The sequence below is a fragment of the Mustela nivalis genome, assembly GCF_964662115.1.
Source record: "Mustela nivalis genome assembly, chromosome: X".
NCBI classification, from domain to species: Eukaryota; Metazoa; Chordata; class Mammalia; order Carnivora; family Mustelidae; genus Mustela; species Mustela nivalis.
In genome coordinates, this window is record NC_139040.1 from 71,019,563 (window position 1) to 71,036,542 (window position 16,980).

General features: G+C 38.0%; 1 protein-coding gene across 13 annotated transcripts in view; it reads left to right on the forward strand.

Annotated features, from left to right (window-relative positions):
• The window catches only part of OPHN1 (oligophrenin 1), a 559,221-nt gene that overhangs the window by 267,102 nt on the left and 275,139 nt on the right, over positions 1 to 16,980 (forward strand). The gene's annotated exons all lie outside the window — the stretch shown is intronic.

The window sequence follows — 16,980 nt, forward strand, 5'->3', positions numbered from 1 at the left end:
CTTTCCTAAAGAGCAAGAATGTAGCCTTTGTACTTCTTCAACTAAAAATAATCTGGACCCAGTGTCACTTTTTTTAAAAATAAGAAACTTTATTTTTAGGGCAGTTTTAGGTTTACAGAAAAATTGAACATAAGTACAGAGTTCCTATATATCCCTAATTCCCAGCATGCAGTTTCCTCTACTAGTAACATTTGTATTAGTGAGATACATTGAAAAAATTGGTGAGCCAATGTATTGTATATTCTGTGGGTTTTGACAAATGTATAATGACATGAATTCACCATTATACTATCATGTAGAATAGTGTCACTGCCAGCAAAATCTGAGAGCACCACCTATTCATTCCTTCATAATCCTTCCCCAACCTGCAGACCCCTAGAAACTATTGGTCTTTTTATGGCCTCCATATTTTTGCCTTTTCAAGAATATTTTATTGTTGAAATTATACAGCATGTAGCATTTTCAGATTGGCTTCTTTCATCTGGCACTATGCATTTAAGTTTCTTCTGTGTCGTTTCATGACTTAATAGCTCACTTATTTTTAGTGCTGAATAATATTACATTGTGTGGATTTACCATGGCTTTTTTTAAAAAAAAGATTTTATTTATTTATTTGACAGAGATCACAAGTAGGCAGAGAGAGAGAGAGAGAGAGAGAGAGAGAGAGAAGAGGAAGCAGGCTCCCTGCTGAGCAGAGAGCCCGATGTGGGGCTCAATCCCAGGACCCTGGGAACATGACCTGAGCTGAAGGCAGAGGCTTTAATCCACTGAGCCACCCAGGTGCCCCTGCCATGGCTTTTTTTTTTTTTTTTCAATCTTTTCACCTATTGAAGGATATCTTGGCTTTCTCTCAACTTTGTCAATTTTTTTTAAAGATTGTTATTTGAAAGAGAGAGAGCACATATGAGAGAGAGTACAAATGGGTGTGGGGCAAAAGGAGAGGGAGAAGCAGGAGCCCCACCGAGCAGGGAGCCTGAATCAGGGCTTCATTCCTGGACTCTGGAATCAGGACTTGAGCTGAAGGCAGATGCTTAAGTGACTGAGCCACCCAGGTGTCCCTCAAATTTGTCAGTTATTAATGATGCTGCTATCAACATTTGTGAAGAGGTTTTTATGTACATAATTTTTCAAATAATTTTGGCAATTTTCCAAAACCACAATTGCTGAATTGCACGGTAAGAGTAAATTTAGTTTTGTAAGAAGCTGTTTAAATTTCTTTCAAATGACTGCCATTTTTTATTTCTATCATCAATGAGTGAGAGTTCTTGTTGCTCTTGTTCTCTTTGCCAGCATTTGGTGTTTGTGTTTTGGAATTTAGTCATTCTAATAGGTCTGCACTGTTACCTCTTTGCGATTATAATTTTCATTTCCTGGGCAATTTTCTTGGGTCCCTTCCCTCTTCAGGAGCTTTGTACTATTGCTTGACCCTATTTCTCAATACACTTTGCTTTGCTGCCCACCAAAAAAAAAAAAATCATTTCCCTAATGACATGATGCTGAACAATTTTCATATGCTTTTTTTGCCATGTATAGATCTCTTGGTGAAGTGTCTATTCAAATATTTTACCCTTTTTAATTGGACTGCTTTCTTACTATTGCATTTCAAGAGCTGGATGTCTATTTTATTTTTATTTCTATTTTTTATTTTCATGTGTGAGGGTGGAGGGGGCAGAGAGGCAGAGGAAAAGAGAGAAACAGACTCCCCACTGAGTGGGAAGCCCAATATGGGACTTGATCCCAGGACCCTAGGATCATGACATTAGCTGAAGGCAGTTGATTAACTGACTGAGCCACCCAGGTGGCTTTTCTTAAAAGACATTTATTTTTATTTTTTAATTTTAATAAATTTTTAATTTCCTTTTTTTTAAACAATATCCTACTACTGTCCACCTGTCACTGCCCCCCACCCCCCACCCCACCCCGGATAAGAGATATTTATTTCAACTTTCTAGGAGTAAAAATAAATTTTAACATGGGTTTTTGTTTAAAGTTTTTACTTAAATTCTAGTTAGTTAACATATATTGTAATACTGGTTTCAGGGGTAGAATTTAGTGGTTCTTCACACACACATACACACACATATATATACACACTCCCGCACATACAAATGTGGTATATATATATATATATATACACATATATATATGTGTATATATATATGTATATATATATACACACACAGACACACACACAGACCACATTTATTCATACATTCATCAATTGATGGGCATGTGGGCTTTTTCATAATTCAGCTATTGTTGATATTATTGCTTGTTTGCCTATTTTATATATCAGACCTTTATGAGATGAGTGTTTTGCAAAGATATTCTTCCAGTCTATGGCTTGTCTTTCATTCTCTTAACTGAGTGTTTCACAAAGTGGACATAGTTTTTCTTATTTTTAATGAAATCCAACTTACCAGTTATTTTTGGTGTATTATGCTTTTGATATTATATCTAAAAAATTGTCACCAGAATAGTAGAATGACCCTAAACTTGTCTCATCCCTTGAACACATCTAGATAGTTATCAAATTATTCTGAGCACCCAAGAAGTCAATTGGAATTCTGAGAGAACAAATCTTCAAGTACAAGTAGAAAAGTCACCAGTTTTTTAGAAGGTAGGAAGTATGGAAGTTGACCTGGGGGAGACATAGCTGTGGATGTGGCAGTACGGAGGAAGTGTGATTACAGAGCCTACCAAAAATTATTAGAAGCAATGGAGTGCAAAATGGTTGTGAACTTCTAAGTTCACTACCATGGAGGACATGCTTGGATTAAAGATATTCAGGTGGTGAAAGGCATCCCAGTTAGCATGGAAGATGTCAGGCTTTCACTATGTGCAGACATGATACTCTATGTAGAAAACCCAAAGGACTGTCAAAAGATTGCCAGAATGCATAAATGACCTGGTAATTTCACAAGATGTAAAATCAAGTGCAGAAATCTGTTGCATTTTTATACCCCAATAACAAAGCAGCAAGAAAAAGAAGTCAAGGAACCAATTTAATTTGTAATTGTACCAAAAACAATAAGATCCCTAGTATAAATCTATCTAAAGAAGTAAAAGATCTATAGTCTCAGTCAAAATACTACAAAATATAGCCTCATCAAAATATTACCATCATTTTCACCAGAGCTAGAACCAGCAATCCTAAAATTTGTATGCAACCACAAAAGACCCACAATAGCCAAAGCAATTCTGAAACACAAAAACAAAAGTGGAGACATCACAATTCTGGATTTCAAGCTATATTATAAAGTTGTAGTCATCAAGAAAGTATACTATTGGCACAAAATCAGACACATTATCAATGGTACAGAATAGAGAATCCAGAAATAAACCCAGATTTCTGTGGTCACCTAGTCTTTGGCAGAACAGGAAAGTCTATCCAGTGTAAAAAAAAGAAAGTCTCTTAAATAAGTTGTGTTGGGAAAACTGGACAGCAAGATGCAAAAAAATGAATGTGGACCACTTTCTTATAGGATATAATAAAAAAATTCAAAATGGTTGAAAGACCTACACCCTGAAGAGTTTTAATCAGGAAAAGATGCTGTATTTTGTCATGTGGTTTTTCTTTTTTCTTTTTCTAAATTTTTATTAACATATAATGTATTATTACCTCAGGAGTACAGTTCTGTGAATCGCCAGGTTTACACATTTCACAGCACTCACCATAGCACATACTGTCCCCAATGTCCATAACCCAGCCACCCTCTCCGTACTTCCCTACCCCCGGCAATCCTCAGGTTGTTTTGTGAGATTAAGAGTCTCTTATGGTTTGTTTCCCTCCCAATCACATCTGTTTCATTTATTCTTTTCCTACCCCCCAGGTCCCCCATGTAGCCTCTCAAATTCCTCATATCAGGGAGAACATATGATAATATTTTCCATTTCTTTATGTCTTTCTAAGTTTCTTTAGTGAGTACTTTATAGTTTTCTGAGTACAGATTCTTTGCCTCTTTGGTGAGGTTTATTCCTAGGTATCTTATGGTTCTGGGTGCAATTGTAAGTGGGATTGACTCCTTAATTTCTCTTTCTTCTTTCTATTGGTGTAGAGAAATGCAACTGATTTCTGAGCATTGATTTTATATCCTGACACTTTACTGAATTCCTGTATGAGTGCAGGAAGTTTTGGAGTGGAGTCTTTTGGGTTTTCCACATAAAGTATCATTTGCACAGGTTGGGAGGTTTCCACATAAAGTATCATTTGCAAAGATTGAGAATTTGACTCCTTCTTTGCTGATTTGGATGCCTTTAATTTCTTTTTGTTGTTATTGTCTGATTGCTGAGGCTAGTATTTCTAGTACTATGTTGAATAGCAGTGGTGATAATGGAAATCCCTGCCATGTTCCTGACCTTAGCAGAAAAGCTCTCAGTTTTTCTCCATTGAGAATGATATTTGCAGTGGATTTTTCATAGACGGCTTTGGTGATATTAAGCTACGTAGCCTCTATCGCTACACTTTGCAGAATTTAATCAGGAAAGGATGCTGTACTTTGTCAAATATTTCTTTCAGCATCTATTTAGAGTATCATATGGTTCTTGTTCTTTCTTTTATTTTTGTTAATTTATTTTATTTATTATTATTATTTTTTAATAATTTTTTATAAACATATATTTTTTTCCCCAGGGTTACAGGTCTGTGAATCAACAGGTTTACACACTTCACAGCACTCACCAAAGCACATACCCTCCCCAATGTCCATAATCCACCCACTTCTCCCAAACCCCCTCCCCCCAGCAACCCTCAGTTTGTTTTGTGAGATTAAGAGTCACTTATGGTTTGTCTCCCTCCCAATCCCATCTTGTTTCATTGATTCTTCTTCTACCCACTTAAGCCCCCATGTTGCATCACAACTTCCTCATATCAGGGAGATCATATGATAGTTGTCTTTCTCTGCTTGACTTATTTCGCTAAGCATGACACGCTCTAGTTCCATCCATGTTGTTGCAAATGGCAAGATTTCATTTCTTTTGATGGCTGCATAGTATTCCATTGTGTATATATACCACATCTTCATGATCCATTCATCTGTTGATGGACATCTAGGTTCTTTCCATAGTTTGGCTATTGTGGACATTGCTACTATAGCCATTCGGGTGCACGTGCCCCTTTGGATGACTACATTTGTATCTTTAGGGTAAATACCCAATAGTGCAATTTCTGGGTCATAGAGCAGTTCTATTTTCAACATTTTGAGGAACCTCCATGCTGTTTTCCAGAGTGGCTGCACCAGCTTGCATTCCCACCAACAGTGTAGGAGGGTTCCCCTTTCTCCGCATCCTTGCCAGCATCTGTCATTTCCTGACTTGTTGATTTTAGCCATTCTGACTGGTGTGAGGTGATATCTCATTGTGGTTTGATTTGTATTTCCCTGATGCCGAGTGATATGGAACACTTTTTCATGTGTCTGTTGGCCATCTGGATGTCTTCTTTGCAAAAATGTCTGTTCATGTCCTCTGCCCATTTCTTGATTGGATTATTTGTTCTTTGGGTGTTGAGTTTGCTAAGTTCTTTATAGATTTTGGACACTAGTCCTTTATCTGATATGTCGTTAGCAAATATGTTCTCCCATTCTGTCAGTTGTATTTTGATTTTATTAACTGTTTCCTTTGCTGTGCAAAAGCTTTTGATCTTGATGAAATCCCAATAGTTCATATTTGCCCTTGCTTCCCTTGCCTTTGGCGTTGTTCCTAGGAAGATGTTGCTGCGGCTGAGGTCGAAGAAGTTGCTGCCTGTATTCTCCTCAAGGATTTTGATGGATTCCTTTCGCACATTGAGGTCTTTCATCCATTTTGAGTCTATTTTCGTGTGTGGTGTAACGAAATGGTTCAATTTCATTTTTTTGCATGTGGATGTCCAATTTTCCCAGCACCATTTATTGAAGAGGCTGTCTTTTTTCCATTGGATGTTCCTTCCTGCTTTGTCGAAGATTAGTTGACCGTAGAGTTGAGGGTCTATTTCTGGGCTCTCTATTCTGTTCCATTGATCTATGTGTCTGTTTTTGTGCCAGTACCATGCTGTCTTGATGATGACAGCTTTGTAATAGAGCTTGAAGTACGGAATTGTGATGCCACCAATGTTTGCTTTCTTTTTCAATATCCCTTTGACTATTCGAGGTCTTTTCTGGTTCCATATAAATTTTAGAATTATTTGTTCCATTTCTTTGAAAAAGATGGGTGGTACTTTGATAGGAATTGCATTAAATGTGTAGATTGCTTTAGGTATCATAGACATTTTCACAATATTTATTCTTCCAATCCAGGAGCATGGAACATTTTTCCATTTCTTTGTGTCTTCCTCCATTTCTTTCATGAGTACTTTATAGTTTTCTGAGTATAGATTCTGTGCCCCTTTGGTTAGGTTTATTCCTAGGTATCTTATGGTTTTGGGTGCAATTGTAAATGGGATGGACTCCTTAATTTCTCCTTCTTCTGTCTTGCTGTTGGTGTAGAGAAATGCAACTGATTTCTGTGCATTGATTTTATATCCTGACACTTTACTGAATTCCTGTACAAGTACTAGCAGTTTTGGAGTGGAGTCTTTTGGGTTTTCCACATATAGTATCCTATCATCTGCGAAGAGTGACAATTTGACTTCTTCTTTGCTGATTTGGATGCCTTTAATTTCCTTTTGTTGTCTGATTGCTGAGGCTAGGACCTCTAGTACTATGTTGAATAGCAGTGGTGATTATGGACATCCCTGCCGTGTTCCTGACCTTAGCGCAAAAGCTTTCAGTTTTTCTCCATTGAGAATGATATTTCTGGTGGGTTTTTCATAGATTGCTTTGATGATATTGAGGTATGTGCCCTCCATCCCTACACTTTGAAGAGTTTTGATCAGGAAGGGATGCTGTACTTTGTCAAATGCTTTTTCAGCATCTATTGAGAGTATCATATGGTTCTTGTTCTTTCTTTTATTGATGTGTTGTATCACATTGACTGATTTGCGGATGTTGAACCAACCTTGCAGCCCTGGAATAAATCCCACTTGGTCGTGGTGAATAATCCTTTTAATGTACTGTTGAATCCTATTGGCTAGTATTTTGGTGAGTATTTTCGCATCTGTGTTCATCAAGGATATTGGTCTATAGCTCTCTTTTTTGATGGGATCCTTGTCTGGTTTTGGGATCAAGGTGATGCTGGCCTCATAAAATGAGTTTGGAAGTTTTCCTACCATTCCTATTTTTTGGAACAGTTTCAGGAGAATAGGAATTAGTTCTTCTTTAAATTTTTGGTAGAATTCCCCCCGGAAGCCGTATGGCCCTGGGCTTTTGTTTGTTTGCAGATTTTTAATGACTGTTTCAATCTCCTTACTGGTTATGGACTGTTCAGGCTTTCTATTTCTTCCTGGTTCAGTTGTGGTAGTTTATATGTTTCTAGGAATGCATCCATTTCTTCCAGATTTTCAAATTCATTGGCGTAGAGTTGCTCATAGTGTGTTCTTATAATAGTTTGTATTTCTTTGGTGTTAGTTGTGATCTCTCCTCTTTCATTCATGATTTTATTTATTTGGGTCCTTTCTCTTTTCTTTTTGAGAAGTCGTGCCAGGGGTTTATCAATTTTATTAATTCTTTCAAAGAACCAGATCCTAGTTTCGTTGATTTGTTCTATTGTTTTTTTTTTCTATTTCATTGATTTCTGCTCTGATCTTTATGATTTCTCTTCTCCTGCTAGGCTTAGGGTTTCTTTCTTGTTTTTTCTCCAGCTCCTTTAGGTGTAGGGTTAGGTTGTGTACATGAGACCTTTCTTGCTTCTTGAGAAAGGCTTGTACCGCTATATATTTTCCTCTCAGGACTGCCTTTGTTGTGTCCCACAGATTTTGAACCGTTGAGTTTTCATTATCATTTGTTTCCATGATTTTTTTCAATTCTTCTTTACTTTCCCGGTTGACCCATTCATTTTTTAGAAGGATGCTGTTTAGTCTCCATGTATTTGGGTTCTTTCCAAACTTACTTTTGTAGTTGAGTTCTAGCTTTAGAGCATTGTGGTCTGAAAATGTGCAGGAAATGATCCCAATCTTTTGATACCGGTTGAGTCCTGTTTTAGGACCAAGGATGTGATCTATTCTGGAGAATGTTCCATGTGCACTAGAGAAGAATGTGTATTCTGTTGCTTTGGGATGAAATGTTCTGAATATATCTGTGATGTCCATCTGGTCTAGTGTGTCGTTTAAGGCCTTTATTTCCTTGCTGATGTTTTGCTTGGATGATCTGTCCATTTCAGTGAGGGGAGTGTTAAAGTCCCCTACTATTATTGTATTATTGTTGATGTGTTTCTTTGATTTTTTTATTATTTGGTTTATATAGTTGGCTGCTCCCACGTTGGGGGCATAGATATTTAAAATTGTTAGATCTTCTTGTTGGGCAGACCCTTTGAGTATGATATAGTGTCCTTCCTTATCTCTTGTTATAGTCTTTGGCTTAAAATCTAATTGATCTGAATAAGGATTGCCACTCCTGCTTTCTTCTGATGTCCATTAGCATGGTAAATTCTTTTCCACCCCCTCACTTTAAATCTGGAGGTGTCTTCGGGCTTAAAATGAGTTTCTTGGAGGCAACATATAGATGGGTTTTGTTTTTTTTATCCATTCTGATACACTGTGTCTTTTGACAGGGGCATTTAGCCCATTAACATTCAGGGTAACTATTGAGAGATACGAATTTAGTGCCATTTTATTGCCTGTAAGGTGACTTTTACTGTATATGGTCTCTGTTCCTTTCTGATCTACCATTTGTAGGCTCTCTCTTTGCTTAGAGGACCGCTTTCAATATTTCCTGTAGAGCTGGTTTGGTGTTTGCAAATTCTTTCAGTTTTTGTTTGTCCTGGAAGCTTTTAATCTCTCCTTCTATTTTCAATGATAGTCTAGCTGTATATAGTATTCTTGGCTGCATGTTTTTCTCGTTTAGTGCTCTGAAAATATCATGCCTGCTCTTTCTGGCCTGCAAGGTCTCTGTGGATAAGTCAGCTGCCATTGTAATATTTTTACCATTGTATGTTAGAGACTTCTTTTCCCAGGCTGCTTTCAGGATTTTCTCTTTGTCACTGAGGCTTGTAAATTTTACTATTAGGTGACGGGGTGTGGGCCTATTCTTATTGATTTTGAGGGGCGTTCTCTGAACCTCCTGAATTTTGATGCTCGTTCCCTTTTCCATATTGGGGAAATTCTCCCCAATAATTCTCTCCAGTATACCTTCTGCTGCCCTCTCTCTTTCTTTTTCTTTTGGAATCCCAATTATTCTAATGTTGTTTCGTCTTATGGTGTCACTTATCTCTCGAATTCTCCCCTCATGGTCCAGTAGCTGTTTGTCCCTCTTTTGCTCATCTTCTTTATTCTCTGTCATTTGGTCTTCTATATCACGAATTCTTTCTTCTGCCTCATTTATCCTAGCAGTGAGAGCCTCCATTTTTGATTGCACCTCATTAATAGCTTTTTTGATTTCAACTTGGTTAGGTTTTAGTTCTTTTATTTCTGCAGAAAGGGCTTTTATATCTCTCGAGAGGGTTTCTCTAATATCTTCCATGCCTTTTTCCAGCCCGGCTAGAACCTTGAGAATTGTCATTCTGAACTCTAGATCTGACATATTACCAATGTCTGTATTGATTAGGTCCCTAGCTTTCGGTACTGCCTCTTGTTCTTTTTTTTGTGTTGCATTTTTCCGTCTTGTCATTTTGTCCAGATAAGAGTATATGAAGGCAAGGAAAATACTAAAAGGGTGGCAACAACCCCAGGAAAATATGCTTTAACCAAATTAGAAGAGATCCCAAATCGTGAGGGGGGAGAAAGGGGATAAAAAGACGTTCTAAAAGGAAGTAAGAAAAAAAAAAAGAAAAAAAGAAAAAAAAAAGAAAAGAAAAGAATTAAAAAAAAAGAAAACAAATAAGAAAAATATAAAATAGAAAAAATATATATATTAGATAAACTAGTTAAAGAACTTTAAAAAAGAAAAAGGTAAAAGTTAAAAAAAAAATTTTACCAGAAGGCGAGAAAAAAAAAACAAAAAATGAAGCAGAAAAAAATTAAATTATCTGTAAGACTAAAAAAAATCACAGGGAAAAAGCCATGAGTTCCGTGCTTTGCTTTCTCCTCCTCTCGAATTCTGCTGCTCTCCTTGGTATTGAAACCACACTCCTTGGTAGGTGAACTTGGTCTAGGCTGGATTTCTTGTTGATCTTCTGGGGGAGGGGCTTGTTGTAGTGATTCTCAAGTGTCTTTGCCCCAGGCGGAATTGTACCGCCCTTACCAGGGGCCAGCGTGAGTAATCCGCTCGGGTTTGCTTTCAGGAGGTTTTGTTCCCTGAGCGCTTTCCGTAGAGTTCCGGAGGACGGGAATACAAATGGCGGCCTTCTGGTCTCCAGCCAGGAGGAGCCGAGAGCCCAGGGCCCCACTCCTCAGTGCGCCCTCAGAGAACGGCGCCCAGGTACTCCCGTCTGCATGACCTCCGGCCGCGCTCCGAGCTCACTGTGCCTGCGACCGGTTCAACGTAACCCCGAGCTGCGAGCTTACTGTTGGCTCTGTCTCTGTAGGCGGCTTTCCAATTCCAGTACCCGCAAGCTCTGTGACACTCAGATACCCCCGATCCTTCTGTGACCCTGCGGGACCTGAGGCCATGCTGACACCCCGGCTTCGCCCCGGTTTAGCCTCTGGAGCGATGTCCCTCAGCAGAACAGACTTTTAAATTCCTGATTTTGTGCGCCGTTGCTCTGCCGCTTGCCGGGACCCGGCCCCTCCCCCCGGGGTCTATCTTCCCTTCGCTTTGGACTCACTTCTCCGCCGGTCCTACCTTTCAGAAAGTGGTTATTTTTCTGTTTCCAGAATTGCTGTTCTTCTTCTCTTCCATCTGCCAATGGATTTTCAGGTGTTTGCAATATTTAGATAAGCTATCTAGCTTTTCTCCGGCCAGCTGAAGTAGTCTCAGCCTGCTACTTTTCCACCATCTTGACTCCTCCTCCCTGTTCTTTCTTTTATTAATGCATTTTATCATATTGATTGATTTTCAGATGTTCAACCAACCTTGCAGTCCTGGGATAAATCCCACGTTGTCGTGGTGAATAATCCTTTAATATACTTTGGGAGTCTTTTGGTTAGTGTTTTAGTGAGAATTCTCGCATCTGTGTTCTCAAGGATATTGATCTGTAATTTTTTTTTTTTTTGGATGGGATCTTTTTCTGGTTTTGGGATGAAGGTAAATGTTGGTCTCAAAAAATGAGTTTGGAAGTTTTCCTTCCATTTCTAATTTTTGGAACAGTTTCAGGAGAATTGGAATTAATTATTCTTTAAATGTTTAGTAGAATTCCCCTGGGAAGCTGTCTGGCCCTGGACTCTGGTTTGTTCGGAGATTTTTGATGAGTGCTTCAATCTCCTTACTGGTTATGGGTCCGTTCAGGTTTTCTATCTTTTTGGTTCTGTTGTGGTAGTTTATATGCCTCTAGGAATGAATCCATTTCTTCCAGATAGTCAAATTTGCTGGCATATAGTTGCTCTTAATGTGTTCTTATTATTGTTTGCATTTCTTTGGTGTTGGTTTTGATCTCTCCTCTTTCATTCATGATTTTATTTATTTGGGTCCTTTCTCTTTTCTTTTTGAATCTGGCCAGGGGTTTATCAATCTTATTAATTCTTTCAAAGAGCTAGCTCCTAGTTTTGTTGCTTTGTTCTATTGGTTTTGTTTTGTTTTGATTTTTTTTCTGTTTTATTTTGCTTTGTTTTGTTTTTTGTTTCTATTCCATTGATTTCGGCTCTGATCTTTATTTTTTTCTCTTTTCTGCTAGGTTTAGGCTTTCTTTGTTGTTCTTTGTCCAGCTCCTTTAGGTGTTGGGTTAGGTTGTGTATATGAGACCTTTCTTGTTTGTTGAGAAAGGTTTTATCACTCTATATTTTCCTCTCAGGACTGCCTTTACTGTGTCCCACAAAATTTGAACCATTGTGTTTTCATTATCATTTGTTTCCATGACATTTTTCAATTTGTCTTTAATTTCCTGGTTGACCCATTCATTCTTAGAAGGATTCTGTTTAGTCTCCATGTATTTGGGTTCTTTCCAAATTTCCTCTTGTGATTGAGTTCTAACTTCAGAGCATTGTGGTCTGAAAATATGCAGGGAATGATCCCAATCTTTTGATATGGGTTGAGAACAGATATGTGACCCAGGATGTGATCTATTCTGGAGAATGTTCCATATGCACTAGAGAAGAATGAATATTCTATTCCTTTGGGATGGAATGTTCTGTATATATCTGTTATGTCCATCTGGTCCGGTGTGTCATTTAAGGCCTGTATTTCCTTGTTGCTCTTTTCCTTGGATGATCTTTCCATTTCAGTGAGTTTTTTTTAAAGTACCCTACATTATTGTATTATTGTCAATGTGTTTCTTTGATTTTGTTATTAATTGATTTATATAGTTGGTTGTTTCTGTGTTAGGAGCATAGTTAATTAAAATTGTTAGATCCTGTTGTTGGACAGACACTTTGAGTATGATATAGTGTCCTTCCTCATCTCTTATTATAGTCTTTGGCTTAAAATCTAATTGATCTGATATACGGATTGCCACCCCAGCTTTCTTTTGATGTCAATTAGCATGGTGAATTGTTTCCCACTCCTCACTTTAAATCTAGAGGTGTCTTTGGGTTTAAAATGAGTTTCTTGTAGACAGCATATTGATGGCTTTGGTTTTTTATCGATTCTTATACCCTGTGTCTTTTGCTTGGAGCATTTGGCCCATTTACATTCAGTGTAACTATTGAGAGATATGAATTTAGTGATATTGTATTGCCTATAAGGTGACTATTATTGTATATTGTCTGTTCCTTTCTGGTCTAATACTTTTACGCTCTCTCTTTTCATAGAGGACCCCTTTCAGTATTTCTTGCAGAGCTGGTTTGGTGTTTACGAACTCTATTTTAGTTTTTGTTCGTCTTAGAAGCTTTTTATCACTCCTTCTATTTTCAGTTATAACCTAGCTGGATATAGTATTCTTGGCTGTGTGTTTTTCTCATTTAATGCTCTGAATATATCATGCCAGTTCTTTCTGGCCTCCCAGGTCTTTGTGGATAAGTCTGCTGCCAATCTAATATTTTTACCACTGTATGTTACAGACTTCATATCCTGGGATGCTTTCAGGATTTTCTCTTTGTCACTAAGACTTGTCAATTTTACTATTAGATGATGGGGTGTGGACCTATTCTTATTGATTTTGAGGGAGACTCTATGAGTCTCCTGAATTTTGATGCTTGTTCCCTTTGCCATTTTAGGGAAATACTCTACAATAATTCACTCCAATATACCTCCTGCCCCTCTCTCTCTTTCTTCTTCTTTTGGAATCCCAATTGTTCTAATATATTTTTGTCTTATGGTATCACTTATTTCTCAAGTTCTCCCCTTAGGGTCCAGTAGTTGTTTGTCTCTCTTTTGTTCAGCTTCTTTATTCTTTGTCATTTGGTCTTCTATATCAATAATTCTCTCTTCTGCCACATTTATCCTAGCAATGAGATCCTCCATTTTTTAGTGCAACTCATAAATAGCTTTTTTAATTTCAACTTGGTTAGATTTTAGTTCTTTTATTTCTCCAGAAAGGGTTTTTATTTCTCCAGACAGGTTTCTCTAATATCTTCTGTCCCTTTTTCGAGGCACACAAGCACCTTGAGAATTGTCATTCTGAACTCTAGATCTGACATATTATCAATGTCCATATTGATTAGGTCCCAGGCCTTTGGTACTACTCCCTCTTATTCCTTTTTTTTTTTTTTTTTGTGGTGAGTTTTTCAGTCTTGTCATTTTATCCAGGTAAGAATGTATGAGAGAGAGAATAAAATAGTAAAAGGGTGGCAATGACCTCCACAAAATGTGCTTTATCTAAATCAGAAGAGACCCCAAATCCTGGGGTGCCGGGGAGAAGGGGTAAAAAGAAGTTCAGAAAAAAAAATTAAAAAAAGAAAATAAATAAATAAGAAATATATATATATATATTTTAGACTGGTGGATAGAACAGGGTCACCCACTTAATTTGGGGAGTATTTTGGTCTCTTAAAAGAAACTACCTCCCAAAATTTTAAAGAATGAAAAACATATATAATGGTAAACACGATGAAGGGATGCAATATGAGTATAAAGTTGAAAAACTTTTTAAAAAAGAATTCTAAAAAAGGAATTGATAAGTTGTGTGGTAAAATAAAGACAAAGAAAGGGGGTGCCTGGGTGGCTCAGTGGTTAAAGCCTCTGCCTTCGGCTCAGGTCATGATCCCAGGGTCCTGGGATCGAGCCTCATATCGGGCTCTCTGCTCAGCAGGGAGCCTGCCTCCTCCTCCTCTCTCTTTCTGCCTGCCTCTCTGCCTACTTGTGGTCTGTCTGCCAAATAAATAAATAAAAAAAAAAAAAAAAAGAAAAGAAAGTGGAGAGAATTTCCTCAGGCTGCAGACTTGAAGAAGGCCCTGTGTTAGATTTATGTTATATTTTGATCTATTAGAAGAAGTTGTTGTATCCCAAAATTTTCTAGAATAAAAAAACCCAGTGTGTATACAAAAAGGAAAGTTAGATAGTATGAAGGAAAAAATATGACTATAATAATGAAGTTTCAAAAAATAGTTTTGAAAGGTATTGTTAAGACAAACTAGTTAAAAATGTTAAAAGAGGAAAGGGTAAAAGTTAAAAAAATTTAGCAGAAGAAAAAAATAAAATAAAAAAAAATTAATTAACTTTGTACGACTAAAGAATCATGGGGTAAAGCCATGAATGCCATGCTTTGCTTTCTCCTCCTCTGGAATTCCACTGTTCTCCTTGGTAAATGAACTGGGTTGTGGCTGGATTTCCTGGTGATATTGTTGGGGAGGGGCCTGTTGCAGTGATTCTTAAATGCCTTTGCCCAAGATGAAATTGCACCGCCCTTACCAGGGGCCAGGCTAAGATATCCACTCGGGTTTGCTTTTGGGCGCTTTTGTTCCCTGAACACTTTCTGTAGAGTTCCAGAGGACAGGAATGAAAATGGCCCCCTCCCAGTCTCCAGCCTGGAGGAGCCGAGAGCTCGGGGTCCCACTCCTCAGTGTGCCTTCGGAGAAACATGCTCAATCACTCCCATCTCCCTGGCCTCTGGCTGCATTTTGAGCTCACCCAGCCTGTGACCAAGCATCTCTGTCTCTGGCACACAGCCCTGCCTGGAATCTCCAAACCCAGCAGATCCCTGTGTTCTTCCAGGGGTGTCTCCCCAGATCTTGTGGGGTCCCCACTTACAGAGCAGTGGCCTTTGCCACAGATCACAATTTAAGGTATCCCTGAGTTGAGAGCTCCCTCCTCAGCTCCTTCTCTGTAGCCAGCTTCCCTGGTCTAATACCTGTGAGCTCTGTGACACTCAGACACCCCCGATCCTTCTGTGACCCTGTGGGACCTGAGACCAGGCTGTCCCCATGTGGGCTTCACCCCGGTTTAGTCTCTGGAGCAATGTTCCTCAGTGGAGCAGACTTTTAAAAGTTCTGATTTTGTGCTCCATTGCTCTGCTGCTTGGGGGGAGTTGGCCACTCCCCCCACAGTCTATCTTCCTGTCGCTTTGGATTCACTTCTCCGCCAGTCCTACCTTTCAGAAAGTGATGGATTTTCTATTGCTAGAATTACTGCTCTTCTTCTCTTCGACCTCCTGTTGGATTTTTGGGTGTTTGGAATGGTTTGATAAGTTACCTAGCTGATCTGCTACCTAATGTCTCAGCTTGCTACTTCTCTGCCATCTTGACTCCTCCCCGCTCTTCTTCTCTTTATGTTGGTATGCATTTCTCACTTACATTGTTTTCACTATTTTTGAAGAAGTTCTTATTAATATTTCTTGGGTCACAATTTTACTAGCAACACATTCCTCCATATTTTGTTTGTTTGAGAAAATCCTTAATTCTTCTTCACTTTTGAAATATAATGTCACTGGATACAGAATTCTCAATTTGTGATTTTTCTTTCAATATCTAAAATATCTCACTCTACTCTCTTCTTTTTGCATGGTCTTTTGAGAGAAATTCTATTTTTATGCATCTTTAGATAAGGTGTTTCTTCTTCTTCAAGATTTTCTCTGTCTTTAAATTTGTGTTATTTGAATATGATATGACTACATGTATTTTTTTTTTTTTTTTGTATTTATACATCTGTTCTCTGAGCTTTCTCAATCTTTTGTTTGGTACTTGTCTAATTTTGGAAAATTTTCAGTCATCACTTTAAGTATTTCTTATATTCCATTTTTTCCTCCTTTATATATCTTATACCTTTTGTAATTGTCCAACATTTCATAAATATTTCTGTATTTTTGATTCTTTTTTCTCTTTGCATTTCAGTTTTTGAAGTTTCTATTAAACATACCTTCAGGTTCACTGATTTTTTTCTGTAGTATTTTTTAGGCTGTCGATAAGCCCATTCAAAGGCATTCTTCATTTCTGCTATTGTTTTTGATTACTAGCATTTCCTTTTGATTGATACTTCAAGTTTTCATATATCCACATATATTATTCACATGTTCTTGTGTGTTTTCCTCTTTTTCAATTAATGCCTTTGCTGTAATTTCTGGTGTAATAGTTCCACTATCCACTATCTTGACCTTATCTAAGTTTGGGTTTGATGTTTGTTCTTTTTTTCTAAAGATTTTATTCATTTATTTGACAGAGAGAGAGAGAGAGAGAGAGAGATCGATCACAAGTACGCAGAAAGCTAGGCAGAGAGAGAGACGGGAAGCAGACTGCCTGCCGAGCAGATAGCCCATGTGGGGCTTGATCCCAGGACCCTGAGATCAAGACCTGAGCTGAAGGCAGAGGCCCAACTCACTGAGCCACCCAGGTGCCCCTTGATGTTTGTTCTTCATCTTCAACTGGTTTTTGTTCTTGTTGTTGTTGCCCTTTTGAATGCCTTGTACTATTTTGTTGAAAGCCAGGCATGATGTTCCAGGTAAAAGGAATTGAAATAAATAGGCCTGTAGTATGAGGCTTTATGTTTACATTACTAGGAGTTAGGCTGGGCT